An 11,721-nucleotide genomic window follows, 5' to 3' on the forward strand; every position below is an offset into this window, starting at 1 on the left:
GATGGGTGGAGGACAGTGTGATAGGCGGGGGACACTGTGATGGGCGGAGGACAGTGTGATGGGCGGGGGACACTGTGATGGGCGGATGACAGTGTGATGGGCGAGGACAGTGTGATAGGCGGGGGACACTGTGATAGGCGGGGGACACTGTGATGGGCAGAGGACAGTGTGATGGGTGGCTGACAGTGGGATGGGTGGAGGACAGTGTGATAGGCGGAGGACACTGTGATGAGTGGAGGACAGTGTGATGGGCGGAGGACAGTGTGATGGGCGGAGCACACTGTGATGGGCGGAGGACAGTGTGATGGGTGGAGGACAGCGTGATGGGTGGAAGACAGTGTGATGGGCGGAGGACAGTGTGATGGGCGGAGGACAGTGTGATGGGTGAGGACAGTGTGATGGGCGGAGCACACTGTGATGGGCGGAGGCCAGTGTGATGGGTGGAGGACAGTGTGATAGGCGGAGGACAGTGTGATGGGTATAGGACAGTGTGATGGGTGGAGGACAGTGTGATGGGCGGAGGACAGTGTGATGGGTGGAGGACAGTGTGGTGTGATGGGTGGAGGACAGTGTGATGGGTGGAGGACAGTGTGATAGGCGGGGGACACTGTGATGGGCGGAGGACAGTGTGATGGGCGGGGGACACTGTGATGGGCGGATGACAGTGTGATGGGCGAGGACAGTGTGATAGGCGGGGGACACTGTGATAGGCGGGGGACACTGTGATGGGCAGAGGACAGTGTGATGGGTGGCTGACAGTGGGATGGGTGGAGGACAGTGTGATAGGCGGAGGACACTGTGATGAGTGGAGGACAGTGTGATGGGCGGAGGACAGTGTGATGGGCGGAGCACACTGTGATGGGCGGAGGACAGTGTGATGGGTGGAGGACAGCGTGATGGGTGGAAGACAGTGTGATGGGCGGAGGACAGTGTGATGGGCGGAGGACAGTGTGATGAGTGGAGGACACTATGATAGGTGGAGGACAGTGGGATGGGTGGAAGACAGTGTGATGGGTAGAGGACAGTGGGATGGGTGGAGGACAGTGTGATAGGCGGAGGACACTGTGATGAGCGGAGGACAGTGTGATGAGTGGAGGACAGTGGGATGGGCGGAGGACAGTGGGAGGCTGGGAACAGTGGCAGGCAGCAGGGAACATTCAGAGGCAAGTTCAGGAGCTAACCCTTATTCTTTTCAATTATTCACAAACCCTGAAAAAGAACCTCCATCCCCTTTGCTCCCCCTCCCTAGACACACACACACACACACACACACACACACACACACACACACACACACACACACACACACACACACACACACACACACACACACACACACACACACACACAGACAAGGGCCCTTAAAATATCTAGTCTAAAAATAGCAGATGGGAAGCGGGAGCTTAGCTATTATTATTGCACACACGTCCTGCCTAGTCCCACCAAGGAAAGACAAGAGACTAATGATTTTCATGGTGCAAGCAATTAAAAAACTATTTGTCACCTGCCAGGCTGGGTGTGCGTTAGGGGCCTTGGTGGAGCACCACAGAGTTCCTCCAGACACACACACACACACACACGCACGCACACGCACACACACACACACACGCACACACACACACACACACACACACACACACACACACACACACACACACACACACACACACACACACACACACACACACACACACACACACACACACACACATACATGAACAAACAAACTTGCTCAGGCTGCAGTGTGAGTGTGTGCAGAGCAGACCCAGGGAAGGGACAGGCTGGAGGGTGGATGGATCCAGACAGAGGGGGCTGGAGCCAGGCAGGCAGGAGGGAGAGTCAGTGTAGAGTGTAGGCCGGGGAGGGGGAGCAGAGCAGGCAGGGACCAGGGTGAGCTCTGTCCTGATTGATGTGGACAGGTTAATACCAGGCCAGACAGCACCTCAGACAGCCCACTGCCATCAGGAAGCCATGCAATATTTAGAGGTCAGCGAATTAAAACTGCTGCTACTGCTGCTCTGTCAGTGGCTTCTGACTAAAATAGGAATGTATACTTCTCCCTCCTCCAGGAATAGTAACAGAGCGGGTCAGGAGGGAGAGGGAGTCTGCCTTCCTGGCCAGTTCCCCTCCCTCCTCCTCTTCCCTACAGGACAGCAGTCTGGAACTCACACGGAGAGAGAGAGAGAGACAGAGAGAGAGCGATAGATAGATAGACAGAGACAGACAGACAAAAAGACAAAAAAACTGAGCAAACTAGAGTGCTATTTGTCCCTAAACAGAGAGTACACCGTGGCAGAATACCTGACCATTGTGACTGACCCAAAATTAAGGAAAGCTTTGACTATGTACATACACAGTGTGAATAGCCTTGCTATTGAGAAAGGCCACCGTAGGCAGACCTGGCTCTCAAGAGAAGACAGGCTATGTGTACACTGCCCACCAAATGTATGACCATATTAGAGACACATATTTCCCTCAGATTACACAGAACCCGAAAGAATTATAGAACATATCCAATTTTGATAAACTCCCATATCTACTGGGTGAAATACCACAGTGTACAATCACAGCAGCAAGATTTGTGACCTGTTGCCACAAGAAAAGGGCAACCAGTGAAGAACAAACACCATTGTAAATACAACCTATATTTATGTTTATTTTTTATTTTATTTTGTACTTTAACTATTTGCACATCATTACAACACTGTAAATAGACATACTATGACGTTGGAAATGTCTTTATTCTTTTGGGACTTTTGTGAGTGTAACGTAAATTTGTATTGTTTATTTCACTTTTGTTTATTATCTATTTCACTTGCTTTGGCAATAAAGCCCCTTACATTGAATTGAATTGAGAGAGAGAGAGAGAGAGAGAGAGAGAGAGAGAGAGAGAGAGAGAGAGAGAGAGGGAGAGATAGAGAGAGAGAGAGAGAGAGCTTCTCCTTAGCAGCCAAAATCTCAACCCTGCATGTGTCACGGCCTGGCCTTAGTATTCTTTGTTTTCTTTATTATTTTAGTTAGGTCAGGGTGTGACATGGGGAATGTATGTGTTTTTGTATTGTCTTGGGGTTTTGTAGGGTAAATGGGTCAGTGTCTTGTCTAGGTGTTTGTATGTCTATGGCTGCCTAGATTGGTTCTCAATTAGAGGCAGCTGTGGTTCATTGTCTCTAGTTGAGAGCCATATTTAAGGCAGTCATAGGCATTGGGGTTTTGTGGGTAATTGTCTATGTTGTACGTTTGTAGCTTGTGTGTGCACTTACGTCTATAGCTTCACGATCGTTTGTTGTTTTGTTTCAGTTTGTTAAAGTGTTCGTTGCGTGTTTTTTCCTTTCTCTAAAATAAAAGAGAATGTATTTTGCACACGCTGCGCCTTGGTCCACTCTCTCTCAGCAAGACGATCGTGACAGAATTACCCACCAGAATCGGACCAAGCGGCGTGTCAAGCGGCAACAGGAGCAATACACACAGGATTTATGGCAAAGGGAGCAGGATATGGGCTACACTACGTGGGAGGAGATCGACAGGTGGGCGATCGACCCAGGGCGAGTGCCGGAGCCCGCCTGGGATTCTCTGGCGCAGTGCGAGGAGGGATACCGGCGAATGGAGGCAGCACGAAGACGCGGTAGGAAGCCTGTGAGTCAGCCCAAAAAAATTCTTGGGGGGGGCTAAAAGGGAGTGTGGCGAAGTCAGGTAGGAGACCTGCGCCTACTCCCTGTACTTACCGTGGAGAGCGAGAGTACGGGCAGACACCGTGTTACGCAGTAGAGCGCATGGTGTCTCCTGTACGTGTGCATAGCCCGGTGCGGTACATACCAGCTCCTCGTATCGGCCGGGCTAGATTGAGTATTGAGCCGGATGTCATGAAGCCGGCCCAACGCATCTGGCCACCAGTGCGTCTCCTCGGGCCGGCTTACATGGCACCAGCCTTACGCATGGTGTCCCCGGTTCGCCTACATAGCCCGGTGCGGGTTATTCCACCTCCCCGCACTGGTCGGGCGACGGGGAGCATACAACCAGGTAAGGTTGGGCAGGCTCAGTGCTCAAGGGCCAGTACGCCTGCACGGTCCGGTATTTCCGGCGCCACCTCCCCGCCCCAGCCCAGTACCACCAGTGCCTACACCACGCACCAGGCTTCCAGTGTGTCTCCAGAGCCCTGTTCCTCCTCCACGCACTCGCCCTATGGTGCGTGTCTCCAGCCCGGTACCACCAGTTCCGGCACCACGCACCAAGCCTCCTGTGCTTCTCCAGAGTCCTGTGCGTCCTGTTGCTGCTCCCCGCACTAGCCCTGAGATGCGTGTCCCCAGCCCGGTACCACCAGTGCCGGCACCACGCACTAGGCCAAATGTGCGTCTCCAGGGTCCAGTATGCCCTGTTCCTTCTCCCCGCACTAGCCTGAAGGTGCGTGTCCCCAGCCCGGTACCACCTGTTCCGGCACCACACACCAGGCCTACAGTGCGCCTCAGCCGGTCAGAGTCTGCCGTCTGCCCAGCGGCGCCTGAACTGCCCGTCTGCCCAGCCCCATCTGAGCCATCCATCTGCCCAGCGCCATCTGAGCCATCCGTCTGCCCAGCGCCATCTGAGCAGCCAGATCCGTCAGCCAGCCATGAGCAGCCAGATCCGTCAGCCAGCCATGAGCAGCCAGATCCGTCAGCCAGCCATGAGCAGCCAGATCCGTCAGCCAGCCATGAGCAGCCAGATCCGTCAGCCAGCCATGAGCAGCCAGATCCGTCAGCCAGCCATGAGCTGCAGTCCCTCAGTCCGGAGCTGCCGTCCCTCAGTCCGGAGCTGCCGTCCCTCAGTCCGGAGCTGCCGTCCCTCAGTCCGGAGCTGCCCCTCAGTCCGGAGCTACCCCTCAGTCCGGAGCTACCCCTCAGTCCGGAGCTACCCCTCAGTCCGGAGCTACCCCTCAGTCCGGAGCTACCCATCCGTCCGGTGGCGCCCTCTGGGATGGTCTTCAGTCCGGGACTTGCTACAAGGGTCGCCGCTCCAGAGGCGCCACCAAAGCGGGTATTGACAATGGTGGAGTGGGGGCCACGTCCCGCACCCGAGCCGCCGCCATAATAAGGCCCACCCCGGACCCTCCCCTTCAATGTCAGGTTGTGCGGCCGGAGTCCGCACCTTTGGGGGGGGGGGGGGTACTGTCACGCCCTGGCCTTAGTATTCTTTGTTTTCTTTATTATTTTAGTTAGGTCAGGGTGTGACATGGGGAATGTATGTGTTTTTGTATTGTCTAGGGGTTTTGTAGGGTAAATGGGTCAGTGTCTTGTCTAGGTGTTTGTATGTCTATGGCTGCCTAGATTGGTTCTCAATTAGAGGCAGCTGTGGTTCATTGTCTCTAGTTGAGAGCCATATTTAAGGCAGTCATAGGCATTGGGGTTTTGTGGGTAATTGTCTATGTTGTACGTTTGTAGCTTGTGTGTGCACTTACGTCTATAGCTTCACGATCGTTTGTTGTTTTGTTTCAGTTTGTTAAAGTGTTCGTTGCGTGTTTTTTCCTTTCTCTAAAATAAAAGAGAATGTATTTTGCACACGCTGCGCCTTGGTCCACTCTCTCTCAGCAAGACGATCGTGACAGCATGCCTGGAAGAGCTATGATTTTTTTCACTGAGTAAACTTAGTGTTCAATCAACATCATTAGAAAGTTTCCCAATTATATCCCCTTAAATTCTGCTTCATTTCAGCTTCAGTTCTACTTCCTTTACTTCCCTAGGTAATGCATTTGCTTAGTGATATAACCAATCATATCTTCAGTAGGCCTTTTCTGCTGCAGGTTGATGCTTTATGAAAATGAGTGACAGCCAATCAAATAAATGATCAATAGGAGGTCGGAGAGAGGTCAAGGCTGCTTGTAGCGAATGGCCCCTGGTGGGGGTCTGAGCATGGAGTCTGTCCACAGGGGCGGTGAGCAGGAGGCCCCTCAGGCTGTCTATTAAATACTTCCCATCCTTCAGAGAGACACAGAGAAGAGAGCCTTTGGCTGCCACACAGGAGGCCTCTACTATGAGAGGATGGAGCCTGGTGGGGGCTGCAGTAAATAATGTGAAGGATGGCGTCTTCCTGCCTGGCTTGCACTATGCAGGCCCCCACCTAGCCCCAGCACATACACCTACGAGACAGCTCGAGAACGTTGGGGGATTTGCGCTGCTTGTTTTCACCCCCTGATCTCTACCCAATGATATCATCATCCACCTCTAATCCCCCACTCTCAAACCCCCCACTAAAGACCCTCTCATCCCTCCATCCCTCCAGCCATCCTTCTCTCCATCCCTTCCCCTCTCCTCATTTTCAGCCCTCTCCCCCTCTTCATCTCAGGTTAGTGCTGGTTGGGAGAGGAGCAGGGATATGAGCCATGCTGGTGTTAAGGCTCCATTTACAACATGACATCTATCCAGACCACAGAAGACTGATTTGAGTTTGAAGCCTTTACGTGCCCTTATCCCCTCATCCTTTTACATTGCTGCCTTCACAGCGAGAGAGAGAGGCTGTGAATGTGTGTTTGTAAGAGACAAATTGTACGGCTGCTAAGGGTTGCTGCACATTTCCGACTTTTTTGCGGGAAATGTGAGAGACGCCGTTTATCAGTCATCTGTTATACAAAGCAGGGGGCTTTGAGGTCCTCTGCCAACTCTCCAACCATCAGTCCCAGTCCCATCTGACTCATTCATCCACAGAGAAATCAGACAGACTCTCCCCAGGCCAAACTCACCCATCCCACAGATGAGCCAGACAGATTTTCATAATGAAATTGCCAATTATAGAAATTGCAGAGCCTTGCTTTGTACATTGATGAGTGGTGGCTAACTGGTTAGGGGGCAATGGAGATCAATAGGGAAGTGAATAAAGACAGAAGGACTCCAGACGATATCTATCTATCTATCTATCTCTTCAGCCACTTTTATTCTCTCTCCCTCCCTCTCTCTGTCCTCCCCCCTCTCTTTCTCTCTCTCTCCCGCCCCCTCCCTCCCATCTCTCTCTTTCTCTCTCTCTCCCTCCCTCTCTCTGTCCTCCCCTCTCCCTCTCATCTCTCTCTACCTCTCTCCTTCCCTCCCTCCCTCCATCATCTCTCTCTCTCTATGACACGTCCAAGTGAACGTGTCTGGATGTCACTCTGGTCTACAGCTATTTGGGGATGTGAACAGTAATCAGCACAGGACAAATTAGACAGTTCTGCTCGTTAGCTGTGACCAGTGTTCCCAGTGCTGCCATTACACCACCGTTACACAACCGTTACACCAGTATTACATCACCGTTACACCACCGTTACACCACCGTTACATCACCGTTACACCAGTATTACACCACCGTTACACCAGTATTACACCACCGTTGCACCAGTATTACACCACCGTTACACCAGTAATACACCACCGTTACACCAGTAATACACCACCTTTACACCAGTATTACACCACCGTTGCACCAGTATTACACCACCGTTACACCAGTAATACACCACCGTTACACCAGTATTATACCACCGTTTCACCAGTAATACACCACCGTTACACCCCCGTTACACCATTAATACACCACCGTTACACCATTAATACACCACCGTTACACCAGTATTACACCACCATTACACTAGTAATACACCACTGTTACACCACTGTTACACCAGTATTACACCCCCGTTACACCAGTATTACACCCCCGTTACAACAGTATTACACCACCGTTACACGAGTATTACACCACTGTTACACCGCAGTTACACCACCGTTACACCACCGTTACACGAGTATTACACCACCGTTACACCAGTATTACACCGCTGTTACACCGCAGTTACACCACCGTTACACCAGTATTACACCACCGTTACACCAGTAATACACCACCGTTACACCAGTATTACACCACCGCTACACCAGTATTACACCACCATTACACCAGTAATACACCACCGTTACATCAGTATTACACCACCGTTATACCAGTAATACACCACCGTTATACCACCGTTACACCCCCGTTACACCAGTATTACACCGCTGTTACACCACCGTTACACCACCGCTACACCAGTAATACACCACCGTTACACCAGTAATACACCACCGTTACACCAGTATTACACCACCATTACACCAGTAATACACCACCGTTACACCACCGTTACACCACCGTTACACCAGTATTACACCACCGTTACACCAGTATTACACCACCGTTACACCAGTATTACACCACCGTCACACCAGTAATACACCACCGTTACACCAGTATTACACCACCGTTACACCAGTATTACACCACCGCTACACCAGTATTACACCACCATTACACCAGTAATACACCACGGTTACACCGGTAATACACCACCGTTACACCCCTGTTACACCAGTATTACACCACCGTTACACCCCCGTTACACCAGTAATACACCACCGTTACACCAGTAATACACCACCGTTACACCCCCGTTACACCAGTATTACACCACCGTTACACCAGTAATACACCAACGTTACATCACCGTTACACCAGTATTACACCACCGTTACACCAGTATTACAACACAGTTACACCACCGTTACACCGCCTTTACACCAGTATTACACCAATGTTACACCAGTAATACACCATCGTTACACCACCGTAACACCCCCGTTACACCAGTATTACACCACCGTTACACCCCCGTTACACCCGTATTACACCGCAGTTACACCACCGTTACACCAGTATTACACCACCGTTACACCAGTAATACACCACCGTTACACCAGTAATACACCACCGTCCCACCACTGTTACATCACCGTTACACCACCGTTACACCAGTAATACACCACCGTTACACCAGTAATACACCACCGTCCCACCACTGTTACATCACCGTTACACCACCGTTACACCAGTAATACACCACCCTTACACCAGTATTACACCACCGTTACACCCCCGTTACACCAGTATTACACCACCGTTACACCAGTATTACACCACCATTACACCACCGTTACACCAGTATTACACCATTGTTACACCGCCGGTACACCACTGTTACACCACTGTTACCCCACCGGTACACCAGTAATACACCACCATTGCACCACAGTTACCCCACCGTTACATCGCGGTTACACCGCCGTTACATCACCGTTACCCCACCATTACACCACTGTTACACCACCGTTACACCAGTATTACACCACCGTTACACCAGTATTACACCACCATTACACCACCATTACACCACCGTTACACCAGTATTACACCATCGTTACACCAGTATTACAACACAGTTACCCCACCGGTACACCGTCGTTACATCACCGTTACCCCACCATTACATCACTGTTACATCACCGTTACACCAGTATTACACCACCGTTACACCACCGTTACACCAGTATTACACCACCGTTACACCAGTATTACACCACCGTTACACCAGTAATACACCACCGTTACACCAGTATTATACCACCGTTACACCACCATTACACCACCGTTACACCAGTATTACACCATCGTTACGCCGCCGGTACACCACCGTTACACCACCGCTACACCACCGTTACACCACTGTTACCCCACCGTTACACCGGTAATACACCACAATTACAACACCGTTACCCCACCGTTACACCGCGGTTACACCGCCGTTACATCACCGTTACCCCACCATTACATCACTGTTACATCACCGATACACCACTGTTACCCCACAGTTACACCACCGTTACATCACCGTTACACCACTGTTACCCAACAGTTAAACCACCGTTACATCACCGTTACACCACCGTTACATCACCGTTACCCCACCGGTACACCAGTAATACACTACCGTTACACCACCGTTACACCACCGTTACACCATCGTTACACGGCTACACCATGACCCAACTGCCTGTGTCATCGTCACGCTTGGGAATGGGTCAGAGGCAGGGGGCAGGGGGCGCGGGGCGGGTGGGGGGTACTGCCGTGTAGTATGAGTTACATGGTCCTGTCTCTGTCATGTCAGGGTAGGGGGCATGGGGCAGGGTGGGGTGCTGTGCCAGTCGATTGGTCTATTCTGCCCTGCTGGAGTCCATTGATCTGCTCTCCCCACTGACACAGACAGGAATCAATCAGACAGCACTACACAGCTCCACACAGGGGATAGAGGCCTCTCACTGTGCAGGTAGCAGACTCATCTTTACAAGGGCAGGGAGACAGGGCTTTATTACACTATGCGGGACAGACACCTATCATGTCCTATCAGTGATTTGAGCATGTCCTGAGAAAGGTCTCTGTCCTGTCCCAGGTGGAGGTTAGAGCCGAGTGATGGTTAAGCCTGTCTGAGAGGATGAACACGATAGGACAGTCCAATCACCTCCACTAACATTCTGGAGGTGTGGAAATATCCGCACGTACCTTATGAGGCCCAGGCAGAACTCAATAACTGGGTGAATGTCACTTTGGCTCATTTTTCAAGCTTTAACCTTTCTGGAAAGCTGAATAATTGAAGATGTCTATCTGCGGTTGGTTGGCCTCTCTCTATCTTGCCTCCCCTTTACAGTGTTTCTAGACCGCCACTCCACTCTGGCCCGCGAGTGAAAATGGCAAGACGAATGCAGCGAGGTATTTCTGATAATTGGCCTTAGCCGTGCCGACGGGCTAAGGGCTGCAAGCCTGCCTTGGAAAAAGGTTGTGGTCACTGAGCCTTCTGGAGGAAGAAGTGGAGCAGGCCCTAAATCTGCCTCTCTCTTTGGCAGTAACACTCTACATGTATATTTCAGTCATTTAGCAGACATATTTATCCAGAGCAACTGACAGGGGCAATTAGGGGTTAAGTGCCTTGCTCAAGGCCACGTTAACATATTTTTCACCTAGTCAGCTCGGGGATTTGACCCAGCGACCTTTCGGTTACTGGCACAATGCTCTTAACCGCTAGGCTACCTGCCGCCCCTACCTGATAACAACATGATAATGATGATTTATTGTTTGTCATTAGGGCTAGAGAGCATCTGTCACGTTCCTGACCTGTTTTCCTTGTTTTTGTATGTGTTTAGTTGGTCAGGGCGTGAGTTGGGGTGGGCATTCTATGTTATGTGTTTCTATGTTGGGTAAATGTGTTGCCTGATATGGTTCTCAATTAGGGGCAGGTGTTTGACGTTTCCTCTGATTGAGAACCATATTAAGGTAGGCTGTTCTCACTGTTTGTTTGTGGGTGATTGTTCCTGTGTCTGTGTCTGTTGCACCACACGGGACTGTTTCGTTTGTTCGTTCGTTTGGCTAGTCTTTCCTGTTCGTGCGTTCTTCGTGTCTATATATAAGTTCTCAAGTTCAGGTCTGTCTACGTCGTTTGTTGTTTTGTAGTTTGTGTAAGAGTTTTCGTGTTTCGTCTTTCTTTATTAAATTCATTATGTCTACATTCAACGCTGCATTTTGGTCCGACCCTTACTCCTCCTCCTCATCCGAGGAGGAGGCATTAGACAGCCGTTACAGCATCATGATACACTACTGGTCAAAAGTTTTGGAACACCTTCTCATTCAAGGGTTTTTCTTTATTTTTACTATTTTCTACAATGTAGAATTATAGTGAAGACATCAAAACTATGAAATAACACATATGGAATCATGTAGTATCCAAAAAAGTGTTAAATAAATCAAAATATATTTTAGAATTTAGATTCTTCAAATAGCCACCCTTTGCCTTGACGACAGCTTTGCACACTCTTGCCATTCTCTCAACCAGCTTCATGAGGTAGTCACCTGGAATGCATT

Source organism: Salvelinus namaycush, chromosome 16 (genome assembly GCF_016432855.1).
Source record: "Salvelinus namaycush isolate Seneca chromosome 16, SaNama_1.0, whole genome shotgun sequence".
Taxonomy (NCBI): Eukaryota; Metazoa; Chordata; class Actinopteri; order Salmoniformes; family Salmonidae; genus Salvelinus; species Salvelinus namaycush.